The sequence below is a fragment of the Hippopotamus amphibius genome, chromosome 11, assembly GCF_030028045.1.
Source record: "Hippopotamus amphibius kiboko isolate mHipAmp2 chromosome 11, mHipAmp2.hap2, whole genome shotgun sequence".
Taxonomy (NCBI): Eukaryota; Metazoa; Chordata; class Mammalia; order Artiodactyla; family Hippopotamidae; genus Hippopotamus; species Hippopotamus amphibius.
In genome coordinates, this window is record NC_080196.1 from 80,389,001 (window position 1) to 80,412,671 (window position 23,671).

General features: G+C 43.8%; 1 protein-coding gene across 4 annotated transcripts in view; it reads right to left on the reverse strand.

The window, feature by feature from the left end:
• The window catches only part of AKAIN1 (A-kinase anchor inhibitor 1), a 67,872-nt gene that overhangs the window by 10,918 nt on the left and 33,283 nt on the right, over positions 1-23,671 (reverse strand). For 3 of the 4 annotated variants that reach the window (XR_009048163.1, XR_009048165.1, XR_009048164.1), the window contains exon 3: positions 23,126-23,479. The exons of the other annotated variant lie outside the window; for it this stretch is intronic. The gene's annotated coding sequence lies outside the window, so the exon portion shown is untranslated. Of the gene's footprint in view, positions 1-23,125; positions 23,480-23,671 lie in introns of those variants that run through there. 4 annotated transcript variants of the gene reach the window in all.

Consider the following 23,671-nt stretch of genomic DNA (forward strand, 5'->3'; position numbering starts at 1 on the left):
TAAAATAGAATGAGGAGTCCAGAGTAGCCCTACACAGTGGGGGTCACCTGATTTATGAAAAAAAATGACAGTAGCAGAGTAGGGAAAGTACAGCATGTCCAAGCAATGGGCTTGGGCCTAGTAGTTATTCATCTGGAAAAATAAAGAATTTTGACTACCACACACTATGCCTACAACATCAGTTCCAGGTGGATTTCTTATCTGTATTTGAAAAAGCAAAACAATCTGGAGCACAAAGGATTTTTAGGGCAGTGGAAATACTCTGTGTGATACTACAATGGTGGATACATGTCATCATACACTGGTCCAAACCCACGGAATGTACAGCACCAAGAGTGAACCCGAAGGTAAACTACGGACGCTGGCAATGACGTGCCCAGGTAGGGTCACTGACTGTAACAAACGCACCTTCTGGTGGGGATGCTGATAATGGGGGAGGCCGTGCATGAGTGGGGCAGGTGGTATTTGGGAAATCTCTCTACCTTCCCCTTAACTTTGCTGTGAACCTAAAACTGCTCTAAAACAAAATAGTCTTTAAAAGACTATCAAGCTTTGGGCTTCCTAGGTGACACAGTGGTTGAGAATCCGCCAGCCAATGCAGGGCACACGGGTTCAGCCCTGCTCCAGGAAGATCCCACATGCCGCGGAGCAACTAAGCCCGTGTGCCACAACTATTGAGCCTGCGCTTTAGAGCCCATGAGCCACAACTATTGAGCCCATGTGCTGCACCTACTGAAGCCCATGCACTTAGAGCCCGTGCTCTGCAACAAGAGAAGCCACGGCAATTAGGAGCCCGCGCACCACAACGAAGAGTAGCCTCCATTCACTGCAACTAAAAAGAAAGCCCGCGCCCAGCAACAAAGACCCAACACAGCCAATAAAAAAAAAAAAAAAAAAAAAAAGACTGTCAAGCTTTTAGAAGAAAATATAAAAGAATATCTTTATGACCTGGAAGCAAGCAAATATTTCTTAAACAGGACACAAAAGGTAACAACCATAAAGGAAAAAATTGATAGGTCAGGCTACCTTAAACTAAGCGGTTTTCATCACGGAAACACACACACACACACACACACACACACACACAGACAAGGAAAAACAGCTTTTCACTTGAGGAACTGGAGGCAAGAAAAATGCCTGTGATAATGCCATCTTGGAAGTGCTTTAGGTATTTATTTTTCTGAACACTTGAATAGCAAATAATTCCATCAAGATTGGGTTATGTGTTCAGAGAGACCCAAAAGTCTGTTTTGACCTCCACATGGATTCCTGCTAAATTCTTCTTCAAGTTTCCCTCCTTTCACCCCAAGGACGAAGGAAACCAACTTCCTCTAGTCCCTAGTTTCTTGCCGTTAGTAGCAGCTGTAGAATTTCTATGCAGGAGGGATTCAGGAATGGCACTGAAGAGGAAAGAAGAAACCAAGATGCTGTCCCCAACTAGGGTGTGCATGACACTTTCCACAAGAATGAAAAGATGTCCATCCTCCACATCAAACAATAGGGGGCGGAGGGGGAGATGGGGCCCCACCACCCTGTGACAGCTGCTGCCCCTCTTCTCCGCGTTTCTAATCAACTCACTTCTTCCAAGTGGCTGTGTCACCCACTGGTGTCCTCCCCGCCAAGAGCCCCCAAACAACTCCAGCTGGCCCAAACTGTGGGCTCCCGCGGTCCCCCGCCCCAGGGATGCGTCAGGAAGGGACAGTAGGTGGGGTCACGGCCCAGATGGCCACTCCAGCAATATGGGAACCAGGTATTAAGGGGACAGAAAAGGTAAGCACCATGTGAGCCCGGGTGTTAAAAAAAAAAAAAAAAGCAATGTACTAAACCCGAAGAGAAAGCAGAACAAACGTGGGGACGCTGGGGATCGCAGACTCTCCTCCCACCCTTGGAACCAGGTCGCTGCCCCAGGCCTTCTGTCCACCCCCGGAGGCTCAGCTTCCCCCATCGCCTGGTTCTGTAGCCTCTTCTGCCCCCTGGTGGCCACTGCTGGGGTTGCTGCAGACCCACAGAGAGAGCTGTCCATCCTGGTTCTTGGATGGCATGTGTGTGTGTGTGTGTGTGTGTGTGTACACACGCAAATGTTTGAGTGTATGAGTGTGTAATGCGTCAGTGTGTAAATGTGTGAGTGCTGGTAAAGGAAATCTTTGATTCATGAGACAAGGCTGTGGTTTTATTTAATCAAACATACTTAGAATAACCAGCACATACATGATACTTTCTGACAACGGAAACTCTTACAAGGCCATTTATAGATTTGTCCTCCCAAGAGTTCTGGAGCAGCTGGAAATACAGTCCAGAGGTTTCCTGTCTTCATTCAGATGGAAATTACTTGACCGAATTACAAGATCTCTTAAATATTTAACAGAAGATTCCGAGTTCCTAGGCAAAACTAGCCGCACACTCTCCCCACGACTCAAAATAGAAAGGGGAGAGCGAGGAAGAGGAGGAGGAAGAGAGGGAAGAAGGAAGGAACTGATGTTAGCTCTCTGAGTGCCTTTAGAGGAATCCTTAAAAAGCAAAAACAGGGACTTCCCTGGTGGTCCAGGGGCTAAGACTCCGCACTCCTAATGCAGGCGGCCCGAGTGTGATCTCTGGTATCCCACATGCCACATGGTGCAGCCTTTAAAAAAAAAAAAAAAAAGATCCCTCTCATACTGTCCTCCCTAAAAAAGAACAGCATAATCCTCCCATCACCATTTTTCTGTTAAAGAAGGAATCAAATTCCCAGCTGTGACAAGTCATCAGTGCAAGATTAGATTCTAACATTTTACCTAAATAATCTCTCAACAGTCATTCTTCATCCCTGGAGGCTGGGAGGATACAGGAGGAATCTCAGGAGGATAAGCAGAGAACACGAAGCTCTGACATAAAGTAAAATCCTTTATGCTTTCCTTGAAGGAGCAGCTCCAACTTTTTGAAGATGATTCCTCTGCCATGTCAAAATATTTCACACATCCACTCATGAGCCAATGACACAAAAGAGGCTATGAATTCAGACATACTTTTAGATGAATGTAAATGTTATTAATCTCAACAGCCTCCACATACATTTGAAAAATTGCAGGAGTTCTGTGAGACCGTGTCCTCCAACCACAGGAAGTGTGTGCTGCAGGCATGGCATCTCTGTCCCTTGAAACAGTTCCATGGCCCCCAGGGTCCTTCTTGCTCCCACCCCAGCCTAGAGATGCTAGAAGCAATGAAAAGCAGATGGATGTTACCAGTGAATTCCTAATGGAGGAACATGAGCGGCAGCTGGGGTGAGGGGTGGAGCTAGCTGCCACCAGCCATCCTCAAGTTCTATCCGCACCTAAACAGTCACTCATGAAAGACTGATTACATGTCTAAATGTGCCAGGTTTGCACAAGGCAGGCCAAGTTTTCACCTTCCAGAAGGATGTGATGTCTAAGCTCTCTCGCAGTTTTCAAGTATCATAAAATATTTTAAGACTTAAAAAGATGAACATGGATAAAGAATCAAGTCTCTCAATTTTTTAAGCAGAGAAATGGAGACCCAGGTATTGTGTGAGGTCACTCGCTTGGTCCCACTCTGTACATCCCCAAGCGGGGATTAGAACTGCCTGCCCTGGAGTCCTTTCCATGATGCCTCCCTGCTGCCACCTGGTCTCCAGAAGGCAAGGAGTTGGCAGCTCGGAATGCAGCCCAAAGAGGAACTTGTTCTCTGCACAGAATGGAAACCACATAAACACATGCCTGAGCTCACTTCCCAATGTTTTGTTTTTTATTTTTTTCTCCACATCAAGTAATTGTCTTGTTATTACACCTCTTCTTTATCCTTCCACTTCTCCTCTGACAGCAGCCAGAGGAACATTTTCAAATGGAAACCCAATATGTCACTCCAGGGCTCAAAACCTCCCCTGGTCTCCCATCACAGCTGGAGAGAAAGCTCACCTCTCACCGTGGCTTTCAGGGCCCTGCTGACCAGGCACCTGTGCTTCATCTGACCTCAAGCCCTCCCTCCTGCTCTCTCACTTGGCTTTGAATTCAGTTCATCACTAGAAGACCCAGTGTTGAATGCATGAATAGCCCGTTAGCACTCAGTGTGTGTCTTAGTCTGTTCAGGCTACTATAACATAAACACCATAGACCAAGAAACTTAAACATCAAACATTCATTTCTCACAGTTCTGGAGGCTGGAAGTCCAAGATCAAGGTGCCCATAGATTTGATGTCTGGTGAGGGCCCGAGTCTTGGTTCACAGATGTCTTTTCGCTGTGTCCTCACATGGTGGAGGGGTAGAGAGATCTCTCTGGGGCATCTTTGATAGGGCACTAACTCTATTGATGAGGGTTCCACCCTTATGATCTAATCACCTTCCAAAAGCCCCACCTCCTAATACTACTGCCTTGGTGGTTAGGATTTTAACATATTCATTTGGGAATGACACAAACACTAAGCCCAGAACAATGTGAGACCCTGGGCAAGCCAATTTCCTCACCTATAAAGTGGGTACAATAATAGCACCTCCTTCATAAGACTGTTACGAAGATTAAATACATGAATATTTGTGAAGTGCCTAGAACTGCAACTTAAAGCAAGGAGTACTGAAGTGACTGTTAAATAAATTAAAATACAAAAAGCCAAAGAGTTTGGGTCGCCATGGATTTCAAGCAGTCCATCTCTGTCTAAAATTCGAAACCTTTACATGGGGCACTGAACCCTGGTAGCAATGCTGCATTCAGCTTTCTGACCTTAGTCCTGAGAAGAAAACCCTTCCTTACACAGCAGCTCTTTGAAAGTCTCTCATCAAGAGGGAATGAATGAATGAACAGCCATCAGGAGTGACCCTACCACCTGTCTGCTGGTGGCAGCCTGGCCTATGCTGATGGTCCATCCTTCCTCACCAGACCATCAGCCCCAGAGGGCACGACCCCATCTGTTCTGCTCAGCCCTCTGACTCCGGGATATCACACAGCCCGGGTTCACAGCGGACACTTGGGATTTGTTGGGTGAAGGACTGTTGCACTAGGTGCCCAGGTTCCATTCTCCAATCTGTTCTGTCTTCTCTTCTCTCTGTTCCCATTAATTCCCTGCTCTTGGCTGCCTTTGCTATGTTTTGCTGCTTCGCTGCAATAAGAGTCCAGCACAGGAGGAAACAGCTGAGGAGACACCCTTTTGGCACCAGCCCAGGCCTCCGTGCAGAAGGCACCATGGCGTAAGAATATCAGAATGGCTGCTCCAGTTTCCAGGCCACATCCAGGCCACATATAAGCGGGCTGCTCCAGTTTCCAGGCCACATCCAGGCCACATATAAGCGGGCCAATAACCTTTTGAAAGGTTATAGAACGTTCCTCTCCCTCATTTCCCAGCAGCCTGTTTTTCTCCCTTCTCTTCTCCTTTCCCATCCTTAATAGCTCCTTCTGTGTCACTTCTCAGGCCCTCTGATTGCCCTTTGCAGAGCAAGGCAGAGTGAAAATTCCCTTCAGGTGTAGCCGGGTGATGTTGTTCCTATTGGCCAAGCGTTTGCCATGAAGACTCTCCAGGCATTTATCAACTCCCTGAACTGGCCACACACGGGGCTCTAAGGGGTCAGGTCACACCCAGCTGCTCGGAGACCGTCAGCCTGGGCAGAGGAGCCCCTGTCCTAGAGGCACTGGATTCAAACTCCATCTCCAGGCCTTTCTGAGCTCACAAGAACAAGCCTCGCCTCCCTCACACAATACACGCGAAAACATTTGGTTTGTTTTTGAAGCAGAGGAGTGAGAAGGCAAGTCACCATTGCTTCCTCCACAAATTGGACAAAGGGATAACAGAACGCCTTCAACCATGAAGACAAGTTTCCCTTGGGCAAGAGTCTAGCAGACGTGGCTTTTCTTTTAATATACCTTTTTATTATAACCATGAGAATCTTGGCTGTCGTTGCCGTGTTGGGGTTAATTAGAAAACGAGAACAGGTGGCTGGAAATAGAAAAGGAAATGAAGAACAAGATCAGATGTTTTATGTCTTTTTTTCTTCCCAGTGATATTTCAGAAGGAAAAAGAAGCTGAAGGAAAATAAACCCAGACTTAGGAGCAGTTGTTAGACCCATGTGATGGGGCCTCATTTCGTGTCTCACCCTGGGTCTCAGGGAGCTCTGGCTGTCAGAACTCCAAGTCGGAGCACAGCAAATGCACTGAGCATCTGGTCTGAAAGTCAGTTTCAGAGAAAAGAAGGGAGGAAAGGAGGGAGGGATGAAGGAAAAGAGAAACAGTATCTCTGAGGATGCAAATGAGCTACCCCAACATAAAATTAAACTACACGTATCTGATTGAAACTGTAGATAGTACCTTAAAAAGTTTCTAGCAAGCAAACTACAGAAAACAGAAATTAACTACATAAGGCACGTTATAACCAGTTTAAGACAAGACTCCACATTAACACTCTTTAAATGCTGTCATTTTTGTTTTAATTAGTGAAAATTATATATTTGCATGGGTGTGCACAGAGATCACAATAGAAATGCTTTCCCAGGTGTATTACAGAAATATGAGGATATAAATTTATAATAAATATTCAGATGCTATCAATAGTTGGATGTGATATGTGTATACTGCATCATGGTACATAGCAAATAAGGCTGATGGGATGCTTTCAAATTCTGCCGTAAGTTCAAAATTCCCATTTTGTACAGATTTCTCTTTAGAAAAGGGTCACCCAGTCATGGCACAGGCAGCAGAAAACAGAGAACAAAGAGAAAAGTGATAAAGAGGATGATCCTTCACGGGAAAGGTCAGATGGAAGTGAGAGGCCCTAGACAGGTCACTGACCCTCAGGTGGGTTGGTGGTTCTCGAAACCTGGCATCATCAGAGCTGAGACGTTGTAGTGACGTCATAGGGAGGATGGCATGGGATGCTGCTTAGGAATTTACATATGTAGTCGTGACGGCAGGTAATCTTGATGCAGTTGCAGATGTTATTTAATGCTCACCTTCGGTCTAGACCCACGGAGCATGAATGAATTCAGTGGACAAATGACCATTCCACTGTTTATTTAATTAATGGGGACAACCAAACCAATGATAAAAGCCCCCGACCGCAAGGGGTGCTTTTTCCATTTAATGAATTAGCTAATTGCCAGATCCACATGGCACCTTGGGAAACACTAATCGGCCATTCATTTTTTGACCCATTAATCTCAAAATTTTAACTGTTGCAGCACCTACGCGCCTCTCTTGGTCTCCAACCAGGGTTATGGAGATTAGTATCACTTCCGGGGTTTTCCTCTTTAATTACAGTTAAATTTGTCAAAGCTCTCAGGTTCACAGATGGTGTAAGAAACAACCTTTTCATGAGAGGAAATGGAGCTGCTTCTTTAATCATTTTTGGATCACTGAGAGACAGGAGTAAATCAAGGAGAAAACAGTCTACTTTGTTTCGAAGTCAAAGGTATTAGTGACCAGAAACACTCTCAAGTGAGAAGCTCTTATAGAAAAATTCCTTCTCATATACATGCTTTAAATTCTTTGTATGTTAAAGTCATGTTGTCTTCTTGGCAGCCTTCAAGCTATTTATTTCAATATTTTATTGGAGTTAATAGATATGAATTAAAATGGATTCTAGGAAGTAAAAAAATTAGAAAACACACTTCCAAATCTCTGAAGCATTAACAGGTAGAGTATTTGCAAGCGATAAAAAAAAGATGCTGGCAGATAATGTTATCAATATGTGTGTTCAGAAGGCTGAACAATATGACTCAATGTCTTTTGGATCCATCTGGTATACTTAGTGAATCACATAATGTACTGGGCAGTTTATTTTAAAAATCCAATAGTATAACAATTAGGCCTTTTTAGGAAACTACGAAAGGGATGGAGGTTGTAATTCTATCAAATGAACAGAAAAGATGATACACATTTGAATATATATCATAGGCAGATATTACACCTGTATTTGGAATATATTCTCTAACTGTGTGCAGAAAATCTAGAGCAAGATGAAAAAAAGGATAGTGGGAAAAAACCCAACTCATATTTGAATTTAAAATGCACATGGAAATGATGTTATATAAAACCATGTTAACCCAGGGGGATGGATAAACTAATCCTAACAAGATAATAAAAAGATGAAAAGTATACCCTATTAGTGCCTACTCTTATTACAAACTTCATGTGCCTTCACAGGCTAGAATTCTGCAAAGTAAAGGAGTAATTCACTGCTTGTGACTTGAGGTAGCGTTAACACAATTTAGAGCCATTGGTGGACTGCAGATATATGACAATTTTGTATTTATTTTACTAAATGAATTTTTCATTCGCCCCAAAGAAAATTAACTCTGGAAAAGCAAATGAAAAATGTATACCTAACTTCCACTTCATTATCTCTAATCCAATGAACTCAACTGTTTTGCATAGAGCTAAAAAGGTCAAGGTCATACAATCTGGGAGGAGCCAGGAGGCCCCAGTCCTTTCCAGAAATAGGAATCGCATCTCTCATCATGTAAGCTTGCTTCAGTGTATCCTCAGTGGTCACAGGGGAAAAGGTGGTTGAAGGTGAGTAGCTTAACAAAAATTTCATCACAACATTTGAAAACATTTGTAGCACCTGCCTTACAAGTAATATATAGGACATTAGTGTCATCCTTTATGCATAACCTTTATATCATGCAACACAGAAATAAACTGGTGCAATAATGCATTCTCAGTGACAATACATAAGGGAAACTGCCATATCACTGGTCTTTATGATCAGACATTAAAGAGTTGGGAGTAAAAACCGTTAACTTTTATTCCATTATGTCTAAAGACAACAAAATGTATAAGTAACATTGTCCTCGATGATATGAATTAATTTCCACCTTTTCAGCCCATTCGTTGAATAATGCTCAACTCATTATTTCACTTCCTGCTGTATACAGCTGGTGTCTCTCCTGTGTGTGCTCCAGTCTGCCAACCAAAGTGGCTGTAGAGCATGAAAACACTGAGGAAATATGGATCAGTACAAGAGCCCATTAAAAGAGAAAGATGAGGACTTCCCTGGTGGTGCACTGGTTAAGAATCTGCCTGCCAAGGCAGGGGACACAGGTTCGATCCCTGGTCCGGGAAGATCCCACATGCCGTGGAGCAACTAAGCCCGTGAGCCACAACTACTGAAGCTCACATGCCTAGAGCCCACGCTCCTCAACAAGAGCAGCCATTGCACTGATAAGCCCTCGCACCACAACGAAGAGTAGCCCCTGCTCATCACAACTAGAGAAAGCACGTGCAAGCAATGAAGCCCCAACACAGCCAAAATAAAAAGAGAGAGAAAGAAAGGTGAGCCCAGCAAAACACTGCACTGAAATGTTTCGACTTGTGTGTTCTGCTTGTCAAGGGGAGATGTCACCCAAGACTTTAACTGGTGCCTAAGAAAAGCAGGTAAAACGGTCTATCAGCTACTGGCTCCATCCCATGCTCGGCTCGTGACCAGAGAGTGGCGATGTCTGCGGGGCACGTACCTGCCGACGCCCCAAGGGCAGTAGGAAATGATGAGTAAGGGACAAGAAGAAACGGCAGCCATGACAAAGCACTTCACTTCCTGTGCTCTGTCTCCTCTTTGTAATTAGAGTATGAACTTTAACTCCTTAGAGCAGCATGAAAACAGGACACTCTGGGACCACGCCCAGTTTTCAGATCAAGTAGAGATGAGAACTTTCCAAGATGGGATGCTAAGCGTTCTGTCTGAGCACTTGTTCCGTCTTCAAGCCCCATCCTTAAATCAGATACCAGGGAGCTTCACCCGCACATCCAATGTGGCCTAAGTGGAATCCTCTGCAGTTAAGCTAAGAACATCTACAAACTGGTCTCTCAAAGTACAAGAGAAGTGAAATACGGTGACAGCAGTTGTAGGCCGCGTGTCTCACCTCTTCTCGCTCTAAGGCCGGTGCTGCTAACTCTCCTATCACTTGTTAAAAGTGAGCTTGGCTACATCCTCAGTCGCCACCCAGTGCTCCAGACAGCCTTTGCCGGCTGATTCTTAGGGAAAGCAGTCCACGTTTCCTGCATGGCAGAACCCACACTGGGCTTTGACAAAGGCCTGCTTTGCAGCCAGCTTCACCTCTAAGCTACTAAGTAACTTGACAATTCACTTGACCTGTCTGGGTTCAAGCTTCCTTTTCTAAAAATCCTCTAATATTCAGTGTTCTAAAATGTGCTATGCCATTATTGTGATAAGCTACTCTTTTCATAGCTTTTAAACCATGTGACTTTTAGCAGATCAATTAGCACATACACAGTATCCAGAAGGATTATAAGCACCTATTAGTGAGAAAGTTTCCTGAACTAAATAATTACCTAAATTACCTAAAGTGTCCTAAGCCCTCCTCCAAACCAAGCCCCCCTCAATTACTATATTACCAATTATTGGTAGGAATTAAAATGCTCACGTCTTACAGCAACGCATTTGGGTTGGTTGGTTTTTTTGTTTTGTTTTTTTGGTTTTTGCTGTTTTGCCAGAACAAAATGCTAGAGTTTTAGTTTTTCTGAATTAATACATTTGACTCTTCAGGCACTTGTCAGTTGCCAACTTTTCCCTTTTTGTTTTGCCCTAGGAGGCACAAAAAAGTCTTTGCTACGTTCTTTCTCCCTTTCTTTCTTCCTCCACATCGGGCACAGAGAACCACTGGCCAGTGCTGCTTCATGCAACGAGGCACTACTTTGTGTCCAAAAGCAGAAAATCTGATTCTCACCACGATATCTCCACCCGCTCCGTGGAGCAAGAACCACACTCAAACCACATCCCCGTGATGAACACGCAGGAAAGACGAAAGCTGTCGATAAATATCAATCCCAGTTAGAAAAGTCTGCTCAACATGGATAAAAAGAAGGTCAGAACCTGATTTCGTTCTTGCATCCTTCTCCATCAAGGCACAAAATGACCTGTGAAATTGGTTTCTTAGACGGTCACAGAGCGTGATTTTAGGTTACGAGAATGTTAATCACAGTCAACATCTTCAGTAACTCAAAACCAGAGTTCACTAAAGCATGTGAGCATCTATCTCCTTTCGAATCAGTCACAGGCACTACTTTTCTTTATTTTTGTAAAATAAATTTATTTGTTTATTTATTTTATTTTTTTGCTGCATTGGGTCTTCCTTGTCGCACACGGGCTTTCTTTAGTTGTGGTGTGCGGGCTTCTCATTGCTGTGGCTTCTCTTCTAGAGCACAGGCTCCAGGCACAGTAGTTGTGGCACCTGGGCTCAGTAGTTGTGGCTCTAGAGTGCAGGCTCAGTCGTTGCAGCGCACAGGCTTAGTTGCTCTGCAGCATGTGGGATCTTCCCAGACCAGGGCTTGAACCCATATCCCCAGCATTGTCAGGCAAATTCTTAACCACTGCGCCACCAAGGGAGCCCAGTACTACTTTTAAATATGTTTCTGCTCCTTGAGTCACATCCACCATAATATTTTTCACCATCTGCAAGTCATAACACGTGATTAGCTTAGGTGACAGTGACTAGCAGTTTGCTACACTGACATACATAGAATGTGCTAGTTATTAAAGAATGGTCCCCTTGTCTATCATATTAAAAAAGAGAAAAGCATTAAATGACAGAGGAAGAACATTACATGTGATTTTCATTCCTGCATGCTCAAATATTTTTAAATTATATAATCATTAAGGCAGTGTGATCCTAGCACCAAACTAGACAGATGGATAAATGGAACAGGTTAGAAAGCCTGGTACCTGACATTTGGTAAAGGCAGTTCGAATGAGCAGAGAAAGGTACTGAGAAAACTGGATATGTTTTTTTTTTTTTAATTTCTAAATCTCTAACTCCAGATGGAGAAAAAATGGTGAATGATTTTTAAAATGAAGAACATACACTGGATGTATTAGAGTAGATGTATGTGGTTGGAGAGTGAAATGGCACTAAGGATGGAAGATAAAAGGAAAAAAAAAAGAAAATAAAAAACAAGGGCTTTGCATGGACCAATGATGATGGTGTGCCGTGAATTGAAAATGCTATCAGTTAAATTTAACCCATTTGAGGTCAAAAAGAAAGAAGAAAGGAAGAAAGAGAAGAAGGGAGGAACAAAAATGTATGGAAGGGACTTCCCTGGTGGCGCAGTGGTTAAGAATCTGCCTGCCAATGCAGAGGACACAGGTTCAATCCCTGGTCCAGGCAGATCCCACATGTGGCGAGCAACGAAGCTCGTGCACCACAACTACTGAGCCCATGCGCCACAACTACTGAAGCCCATGTGCCTAGAGCCCATGCTCTGCAACAAGAGAAGCCCGCACACCATGACAAAGAGTAGCCCCCATTCGCCACAATTAAAGAAAGCCCACACGCAGCAACAAAGACCCAAAAAATAAATAAATAAATAATTTTTTTAAATGTATAAAGAATATACATCTGATTTGGGGGAGAAAAAGTCCTTCTAAGAATAAAAACAAAGAAAGAAACCACAAAGAAGATGGATAAATTTTACTACACTACAATAAAATCTATGTCAGGAAAAACACAATTTTCAAAAGCAATAAACTAGGAAAAATGTTGGCTATATATGTGAAAAGCGGTTGATATCTTAATATGTAGATAGGTCTTGAAAATCGATGACAACCCCAATATAAATAGGAGTTAATTATAATGAGCAATTTACAAAAGACGTATTCATACTGATCCACTCAGCACAAGCATTAGCCTGTGTACCTTCCCACGTACAAAAGCACAAAAAGGAATAAACCCACAACCACAAAAGGAAGAGAAAATGGAACAGCGAGCACCAATGAAGACAGATCTTTACAAGTTTCTGGACAAAGATAAGCACATGGGATTGAGTAGCCACAGGAAACAGAAAAAGCCACAGCCCAGAATATACCATGAGAGGACTGACAAGAAAGTGGTTCTCAGTCAGCCCAAGAGAGCAGAGAGACTCTGGCATCAGAATCCACAGTACTGTGGAGCAGAAGTAAGAAGAAGGGTTCAGCACAAGCAGAATATGCAAAAACAATAGCAATATGCATTCATCCTCCTTCAGCCCTATCTTCATCCAGAATAAAAACATGACAGGATGCATCTCTCCCGGGCAAAAATAAGCTAATAATAATAATAAAAATGATGGCTAGCCTCTCCCTCATGTCCACAGGATGGCTGCAATAGATCCAGGCATCACATCCTCATAAAGCAACATTCAGAGGTAGAAAGTGGACTCCTTCCTTGTGACTATTTCTAGGAGCTAGCAACTTTTTACTAGATGCCTTCCTACCTTTTCACCCCCTCCACACATATCTCAACCAGCAAGATTTCTTTTTTATATATCTGGTTGTATAGCTACCCTGAACCAATCACTGGCAAAACCATCATTATAGCCTAGACTAGTCAGTTTTGCCTGAACCATGTGGGTGAACCACATAGATACCAGGACAAAATCAGGATTCTTACCCAGATGAAGCAGGAGTTGCTATTAGAGATTTAAAGGAATTTCCTCACGTGATTGTGGGGGCTGACAAGTCTAAAATCTTCAGGGCAGGCCAGCAGGGAAGTTGATGTTGCAGCCATGTCTCTGGAGGAGGAATTTCCTCTTCCTCTGGGAACCTCAGTCTTTTATCTTAAGGCCTTCCAGGGACTGGATGAGGCCCATTCATGTTTGACAAAAACCTGGGGACCGTCACCTGGCCAAACTGACATGTGGAATTAACTATGGTAGGAAGGTTGGGTGAAATTCACAGCAGGGACAGCAAATACACAGCATGTCAGCACAGCCCGCCCCTCTGCCAGCCCCTCTGCCTGAGCCGCGACAGACACTATCCGTCAGCCCAGGCCATCTTTCCTGGCGAGTTCTGCACAGGTCAGCTCCAGGAAGCCAGGCTGAATTGGAAGACGACATGAACCCAGTGGCCTTCCCCACGCCAGCACCATGACCATGGGCTACATTCCACACACCCACCACCAATAAACTTGGCAGCTCCAGGCCCCTCTGAGGTCCGTAGAGGGTCTAACAGACAGATTTAGAAAATCCAGATAAACTAAAAGCAAGAAAACACTTTCTCTCAATAAACATATTTCTGAGCAAAAAGATAAAGCTTTATAATAAACTATACACATAATTTTCTAGGAGAACACGTTTATATTAACTATCTACCATGATAGCCAATGCCCAGCAAGTATAGTCACTCTTTACCCATACTAGCCTAAAGCTGTAATAACTGTAACCACTGAAATTTGACATTAGGAAAATGTTATATCTGCCTTTGGGAGCCAGCAGATAGAGGCAGCTGAGAGTTCCTGTAGACCTCTTTCTGCCCCAAGTTTCCAGGAGATCAACTCAGTCAGCATCAGCTGGGCCAAGGCCAGTGGCGATGCGCTTTTTCTAGGGAGAGCCCTGGTCAAGCTATGCCAACATGAGGATGACCACAGAGCCGTCATTAAGAAGAGAAAGCTTATTTGCAAAGAACAGATCCAAGAGAGCAAGACTGCCGTAGTCCCATGTCAGAACCTCAGCCTGTGGGAGTGGACTCGGGTGGGGCTTGCTGGGCCCTGGGGTGGAAGGTGAAGGTTTCTGAAATGAACAAGGGCAAAGCAGAGGAGAAAGGCACCCCCACCACATCCCAGCCCTCTCCTGCCCCCTGAAGCCCTGCATTGTGCCATGTGTACTTCCCGTCCATCCACTTATCAGGTACAAGCCCCTGGTACGATTATACTTGTATGTAAAACTGGCACGCCTTCACACATTTGGGATAGTCAAAAATATTCTGATTTTGGGCTTCCTAGGTGCCTAGGTGGCGCAGTGTTTAAGAATCCTCCTGCCAATGCAGGGGACACAGGGTTCAGTCCCTGCTCCAGGAAGATCCCACATGCCATGAAGCAACTAAGCCCATGTGCCACAACTATTGAGCCTGTGCTTTAGAGCCCGTGAGCCACAACTATTGAGCTCATGTGCTGCAACTACTGAAGCCCACGCGCCTAGAGCCTGTGCTCCGCAACAAGAGAAGCCACAGCAATGAGGAGCCCACGCACCACAATGAAGAGTAGCCCCTACTCACCGCAACTAAAAAGAAAGCCCGCGCACAGCAAAAAAGACCCAACACAGTCAATTAAATAAATAAATAAATAAATTTATTTATTTTTTAAAATTCTGATTTTTAGCAAAAATACCACTTTATATGCATTATGTGGCAAAAATATGTGGTGGTAGCAATTTTGGCAGAATTTCATCTGATCCTATCAACCACAAAATAAAGGCCAAAAAAACAACTTTGCAACTCAACACAAATTTACTACAAGTTAGAGAAAAGGCCTATTCCTTTTATAATCAGGTCTATCTTTGATTCCAAGGATCTCTGGAGACAGAGCATTTATTACTTGTCTTAATTATTTAGAGGTCTATTTCCATGATTGCCAGCTCTGTAAGTTTCCATCGTCTGACCTTAAGTAATAAGCACTGACAACTTTGGTCTCATGACCCCAGTTCTTTCACTGGATGGCTGAGCAAGTTAACCTCTGGCCTTCAGTTTCCTTATGTTGATATTGGGGGTTGGACTGTCACTCCAGAATTCTCTCTCTCTGCTAACCAAAGTATTTATACAATCCCCGAGCACATTTTACATGCTCCGTAATAACAACAGCACACGTACTCACTGCCTCATATGTGCTAAACCTTTTAACTATCAATTGACTCACAAAAACCATATCAGGTAAGTAAAAGGTTGTGTTTTCCCAAAATGACCACAACAATATCTCTCAGTCCCCCGTGTTCTTCAGAACCTTGCCATCCCTCATCAAGAGATGGAGTCTATTTCCCTTCCCTTTGACCTTGTGTGAGCATTCATGACTGCCTCGACTGACAGAATATGGTAGAAGGGATGGCTTGACTTCCAAGGACAGGTGATACCACGTCCACCTGGCTTTTTCTTCCTTGAAATGTGCACCATAGAACCCAGCCACCATGTTGTAAGGAGAGCCAGGCCACATAGGGGGGGCTGTGTAGAAGTGCTCCAACGAACAGCAGCCAGCTAGCGTCTCAGCTGACAGCCAGCATCAACCATCAGTCACGGAAGAGAGCGTGGCCTCAGTATTCATCACCCCAGCAGATGCCAATGGAGCAGAGAGAAGCTATTTCTGCCAGGTGCCTTCCCCAAATTGAAGATTCAGGACCCAAACAATTAGTGTCCTGTTTTCAAGCCACTGAGTTTTGTGGTGCTTTGTGATGCAGTAACAGGTAATGAGAATAAGGCTGGTTGTATTTTATCCTCATTTTACATATGAAGAAACTAGCAAAAAAAGACTATATAAACTGCCCAATATCACACAGCTTGTAAGCAGAATTTGAACCCAGGCAGGTTGATTCCACAGACTGGGTTCTTAGTATGCTATATACCTGCTTAGTAAGTAATTATTAATAGAATGATTAGTCTTTGATTCATAGCGCTACTTATTCCTTGTGATATTTCACTGACCAAATTATTTAATATATTTTACATAATTTGTGTACAATTATATGTGTTTTTATCCAAGAAATCATGTTACCAAAGGCTAAGATGATTCATAACATTTTAGGGGAAAAAAAAAATACCCTATATCAGAAAAGAGTTTTTCTTTTGTACTTCCCAAGAATATAAGAAATTGAATTTTTACTACCTGGAGAAGCAATTTCTAAGGTGCCTGACTCCATTAATTTATACCAGACCCATACAGCTCCCTCCTTCATATTAAGACTGTAAAGATCAAGGGACCTGCCAATGAAGAAAAGAGCTACAATGGAAGAAAACAGGAGTGGGATCTAGATAACACACTTCTTGTTTGAAAGTTTACAGCATAATCAGATATTCTGAAAAAGGATAAATGATTTGGTGAAAAGTCTTATTTAAACATGTCTGAGTTTTAATGCATGAGAAATGTTTCATTTCACAACTGGTTAAAAATTATTTAATCATTAAAATCCTGCAAGTTGATATTGTAATACATAAAATAAAGAGCCTAATAGAACCATCCTAATTACTACTAACCATGAAAATGCTCAGGTCCTCTCCCAGGAGAGAACCTGCTTTGACTGACCACACGCTGCTGCATAATACATGTGAATTTCCCTGGGACTCACTGAACACACTTGCTGAAAGCCTTTTGTAGAATTAAATAAACAAAAAAAAAAAATTAAATATCACATCATGGGGCATAATTGGTGTTTTTTGGTGTGTGTTGTATTTCTTGTGTAGCTTTCTCAACTTCTGTATATTTTTTGTTTTCCAAATCATTGATTCAAGAAACTGACATTTTCCCCACATTCAAAAAGAAGAACAGCCATCAGTGACATAAAAGCCCAACAAAAGCAGCTGGCAACTCGACTGTGAGCCAAAACAGAAATGAGGGGCTGACTTCGGTTATATTCTAATTGGAATAAAATTGTATCCTTTCCTTTGACAGAGAAAACAGAGTCAAGACACCAGGCAGTTGTTTTTCTAGTCTCTGTGCCTAATTGTGACAAGCCCCCTGAGGGCAGGGGTCATGTCTGTTTCACACAAGCCCAGGTCAGGCACAGAGTGTTTGCCTCATAAATAATTAACATGCACCAAGCTCTGGGAATTCAGAGGAAAGCTTCAAAGAATCACCTTGAATGCAGGGAGCACAGAGCCATCATTAAGCCCTGGACCACACCGTGGTGGTCAGCGAGCACCTGTCCGGCCTGGCCCTCCTTGGCCGCCATCCGCACCCCTGCCATCTGCTGTGCATGGTTAGAGACCTAGAAATGGTGTACCAGGCAGAAAAGAGGGTGGGAGATTGATTCTGGGCTGTCTGGATCTTTGCTTGCCCTCCCCCAGCACACTTCCTGCCACGTGAAGACAAGAATCCAAAAAAGATGCTCATGCTCGGAGCTCTTGCCCTGGAGCCTCCCCTCCCCCCAACCCCCCCCTCCCCCCGCCACAGGTTCACTCCACACCTGCTCCCTGCTCCCTGCCCTATGTTCTCCGGCTTTTAAGTTGCAATAGTGCTGTGGACTCTGGTACTGGAGACAACCCAGTCTGGCTAGGACAACCCCAGGACCATCGCACAAGAAGGGCCAAGCCTCTCAGCGTCCTGCCCTGTGGGAGAGGTGCCCATGAGTGTTCCCTTTCAAGGGGGTACTGCCTGCTGGGACCCTGAGGGCCACATACCACATCCAGGAGTGGTCAAAGTCCACCTTGGAGAACCTGTCTGTCTTCATCAGCAAATTGACAGCAAAAAGCAGTAAGTAAAACTGCCCACTCAGGCGAAGCACTGAGGGGCCCCAACAATGCAGAGTAAACAGTCCCTCCCTGCAAAGAGCAGAAGGTGATGGTCCTCAGTGGAGTGACCACGACATTGAGGAACATGGAGCAGAGCCCACCAGGGGCACAATTCTACAGACAGAGGACTGGCCCTCTGTGCAGGGCTCAGATGCTCTTCAGAGACAGAACACCAACCTCTCCAGCAGTGCCTTTGATGGGGAGGTGGTCCTGGGTACTGCACAATGTTTAGCAGTATCCCTAGCCTCTCGACTGGATGCCGATAGCCAGGGCCAGCTTCATGGGCATGTGACTGGCGCAATCACATGGAGCACAACATTCAGAAGCCACCTGTGTTTGATTTAATGCTCTGCTGCTGTCACCTTGAAATTCTTAATAATCTTATCTTTGAACTTGAGTTTTGGGATGATGGAACAGAGACTTGCCCAGAGAGATCTGTGCAGTATGTCATTCCCCGCCACCCCATATGCATATAAATATAGCTTTAGTGATGCCTCATGAGCACAGAATTCTGGTGGGTCATGATGTGTATGAGTCCAGTGAGGCTCAAAGCCTCCAAGCGAATACCAGGTAAGTGTGTCACGTCTACAACTGAGGGAGGCACTGGGCGGCAGCCACCCTTGCTGTTAGAACCACAGCTTGCTTAGAACACAGGAAGAAGGCAGTGGCAGTCTACAAAACATGCATGACCAACAGACCCTCTCATATTCTTTCTTGTTCTTACTGCTCCCCTGTATGAGCCAAAAAACTAAGCTTAACACGATGACACAAAAGGAAAGGGAAAGACACGGTGGTCCTTAGTTCCTTTTTTTCAGTCCTTCCTGAGTCGTCAGTGAGCCTAAGGTCACATCTCGGTAGAACGTGTGTATCATGAAGTGAAATAAAAACTGTTCAGTAAGCTTTGTACAGTGTTTCCACTATTCTGGTCAGAAGTATATATGCATGTACATGTTACAAAATTAAACCCCTGTAATTTCATTACAAATAATCATTTTGAACAGTAAATACATATAATCACTTTTTATAGTAGTACTACAAAAAAAATTCAGGCAATTCAAACCCAGGATCACCAAAACCAAGTGGGACACTTACCATATTAAGTAGCACTAAATATTCATTTTCAGACTCATGCATTGTATATAATACTCTATAAATAATAAATAGATTCTTGCTATTTTATCATATGTAAATTGCTTCTAAGTTAAATTATATAACACAAATATGTCTTAAACCTAAGGGAAAACTGATTTGCTAATATATTTATCTTGATTCTTTTCTTCTGTGTTTGAAATCTGCAATGTTATGCCCTTCTGAAATGTGGAATCAAGAAAACTGTCCCTGCTTCTCCATTTGACACAGACTATTGTAGGGACACCAAAAGCTACTTAGAATGCCATTGGAGAGGAGGTAGGATTGGCACTGCCAGGTGGAATTCCTGATGTATTCCAGGGGTTCTGCCTTATTCCTTCTTCAACTGTGACCCCACACCCATCTAAGGCTCATGCCTGCAGGCAAACCACCGGGCAAGCAGGCTATCATCCCAAGGTCTCAGTGCAAGTCCCTGCTTGATGTCCCTCTAGGTCTGTATGCCCCCGCAGTGGAGGACTGGGCTACCTTGGCTTTGACCTCTAGCCTTACCAAGGTGGGACTCTTCTGCCTTTGGCTATGCAGACCCTCCTGACAACTGTCCTATGTAATCCTGCTTGTCTGGCTGCCGTGGCTATTGAGTGATGGACATCTCCCCGTGAACAAGTAGGACAAGACCACTCCCAGTATCTAAAGAGTAACAACCCTATAGCCCTGCCAATGACCAGAAGTGGTAACTTCCTTCAACCAGAGCAGAGCCTGGCTGGAAAGATCCCATCCGGGCAGCAGAGTTACAATCTTCTCTTGCTTTTTTACTTTAACAGGATGACTATGAGGTGAAAAGAAGGATGACCACTGATTCATTTGTTTATGCATTTGTCCAGCACGTACCAGGGGATTGTATGTGCCCCATTCTGAGAAGAGAAGACACAGGAGCAACAGGAGTGAAGAATCAGGCCAGCTGCCTGCCTGGTACACTTGCCCTTTGAAGTCAGATCAGTGGTTCTCAGCCCAAGTGCACAACCAACCACCTGGACAGCCTTTAATGAACACTAACACTTAGGGCACACCACTAGAGATTTTTATTTACCAGCCTGGGTTGGACCCAGAGCACTGATATATTTTAAAAGTTTCCAGTGTGTAGCCAGCACTGGGAATCCCTGAGCAACAGCACCAGTTGTTACAGGGCAGGCTGGGACCCTACTGGGACCAAGAAGTGAAGTATCTACTATGATCACTTCAAAATCCTAACCCTTTTAATATACTATATGCTGATTTCCTTTGGGTTTTCCCTTGATGTTTAATAAAAGTGCCCCCTAGCTCTGCTTGGAGAAACAGGAAAAGACCCATCTACCCATGCTGGAGGCAACTCTTTAAGGGGAACATAGCACATCTTAGTCTTCTCCTGGTGGTGGCAGTGGTCCTTAAAGGGAAGTGACCTCAAGCAGAGTCAGGCCCAGATCAAATACACTTGCTCCCCTTGGAGTTTCCTCTTAGGGAATATATTTCTCCCTTGAGGACACCTTTACTGTCATTTAAAGGCTCTATAGAGACCATTTCTTTAAAAGGTACATTTATGTACCTAAAAGCAAAGACAAAGGGGGTTCTTTCTCTCCCTTGTTCGTCCCTGTCTCCCCAGCCCACCTTCCAGCACTCCCACGCAGGGCCTTACGCAGGGCCCACTGGCACTGAAGGATGGTCAATAGGAGAGGGTTTCTCTGGAGTAAGGCTTTCCCACTCCCCAGGGCAGGCTTCCCAGGAGGAACCAGTTCCAGGGAAAGACAGTCACTTCCTCCCCAACAGAATCGACTCGCCTCTCTTCTTCATCCCCCTTTACTCTCTGCCCTTCTACCACAGACTTCTAACCCTTTGGTGTACTTCTGGATATCAAAGGCCCAGTGTCTACCCTCTAGCAGAGTGTCTGGCTCAAAGATAGGCAGTGAATGTTTCTTGTGTAAGTGAATGAATAAGTAGATGAAATTATCTAAAGTATTTATCCCCCAGACCCACCCACCTATCCATGGCCTTCCCTGACATCCCCAGCTCCATTCTCATGAAGGCTACTATGGCCTCTTCCCCCAGGCCGGGATGCAAGTGACTCTAAGAGCTCTGCTCTGCTCTAAGGTATTAGAAGTAGGAGTGGTCATAGCTATTCTTTTGCCTGAGTTCCATTCGAATGGCCAAGAGCTCCACCCCACCAGCATTGCCCCAAAAGCACAAGAAAGAATGGCGAGGTAAGTGAAGCTTTAAATATTGTCCTTCTTGACAGCTTATTTTTAGAGCAAAACAAAGATTATGTATGGATTTGTACAGCATGGCCTGATTGGTGGTGAGATCATTTATTCTGAAGCATGAGTCAGATTGCAATTAAGGCCATAGGGAACTTCATTCTAAATTCCCTGGCCTAGGGGTGATCAAAATCTCATCTACGGTAGTATAAGAAAGATAGAATTTCACTTTTTATTCTTGCAAAAATATAAAATTAAAATGGAAAGAAAAAAAATACAGAAGAATGTTTGAAATAAACTCCATGGAGAGAAAAACGAACAACTTCTATCAGACAACACAGATGTGGACTCTATGGAGGCCTCCTGTCTAAATACCAGATAGACCCATGAGACGTGTTCAGAACAGAGACTTTACATTCGTAATCTGAATATATTTCTTGAGTACCAGAAGCACTATGTCTCTCATTTGAAAAAAGAAAAAAAAAAAAAACAATTTTTTAAAGGGAAGGGAGAAGGCATTTCATTTTTGTCTAGTAACTTCAGCAAGTAGATCCTCTGTGACTGTTTAGAATGTGAAATAGCATTTTAGCCACAAATTAAAGAAAGACAGTTCTAGGTTGGCATTTCTTTATAAAATTGTGCCTTGCTTTAAAGAATAATGCACATGACACACCTAGCATATAGTAGGTCTTCTACAAATGTAGCTCCCTTGCCTGTTCTTGCATTCCCCTCCTCTGTCCAATAAACATTTGTGCTGAGAACCAAGATGCTAAACCTCTAAGACGCTGAGAAGGACTAATTAGAAGAAGTCTTGGAAAGAGGAACAGGAAGCACATCACTTACTCAAAGTGACATAGCAACTCAGGGAAACTTTTGAAGAAAAACTCCAACCTCTCTTGTAATCTCTGGCTCATGACTGTGGGGTTGTTTCAACCAACAAAGTTAATGGCTTTCTTCCTAACAAGATTTATGTAGGACCAAAGATAATGTTCAAAGAATAGTATCTAAGAATGTGTGTTTGGCCATGACATACGGTCACAAAATGGGAACTTAAGGCTCCAGGGGGAAAAAAAAGACACAGAGAATGTGCAACAAGGTCTCCAATCCCAAAATACTAATTTACCCGAACTAAGTAGTTAAATATTAAAAATATACGGCATTATACCTTTACCAGAAAATCATCATTCAGCTTGTAAATTTAGAGACGATCAGAATGATTCAGATCAGCAAGACAGCCATCTGTTTCCAAGCACGCAGCTGTGAGCCTTTAAACAGTGACTTTCCGTGATTCATAACTTATTCATCCCAGGATGCACTCCGGCACCTGCTTTATCATCAATTCAGCTTGTCATGCATTTTACTTTAAAGTTTCCTAACCTCTACCCAGGTGCCATAATGAACCAGTAAGCCAGGCTTCTTCCACAGAAAGAATCAGCTGAATAGCTCCCCAAGACTGATGGTCTAATCTTGAAATAACATACATGCATATGTATATAAAATACACATTCTTAGTCATTGCCTTTTAAAACAATAATGTCAGCAATAGCTACCCTTTAGCCCCTATAGGCCAGGCACTTCACCTTTATTTCGTTTTTTTAATAAATTTATTTATTTATTTATTTATTTTATTGGCTGTGTTGGGTCTTTGTTGCTGCACACGGGCTTTCTCTAGTTGCAGCGAGCAGGGGCTACTCTTCCTCTTCCTTGCGGTGCACGGGCTTTTCATTGCAGTGGCTTCTCCTGTTGCAGAGCACGGGCTCTAGGAGCGTGGGCTTCAGCAGTTGCACCACAGGGGCTCAATAGTTGTGGCTCACAGGCTCTAGAGCGCAGGATCAATAGCTGTGGCACACGGGCTTAGTTGTTCTGCGGCATGCGGGCATGTGGGATCTTCCTGGGGTAGGGATCAAACCCGTGTCCCCTGCATTGGCAGGCGGATTCTTACCCACTGCGCCACCAGGAAAGTCCCACTTCATCTTTATCTTCATTACCAGTCTGGAAAAATGGATATTCTGATCTTCATTTAACACATGAACAAATCAGCAAGATAGGACAACTTAGCCAACCACAAAGTGTGGACACCGCAGAGGTGAGCTATTTGCACCCAGGCCTATCTGTCCCCAAACCCAAGCTTCTGCACCAGTCAACTTTGCCTCATACTTGAATTGCTATCGAATAACTGAAATA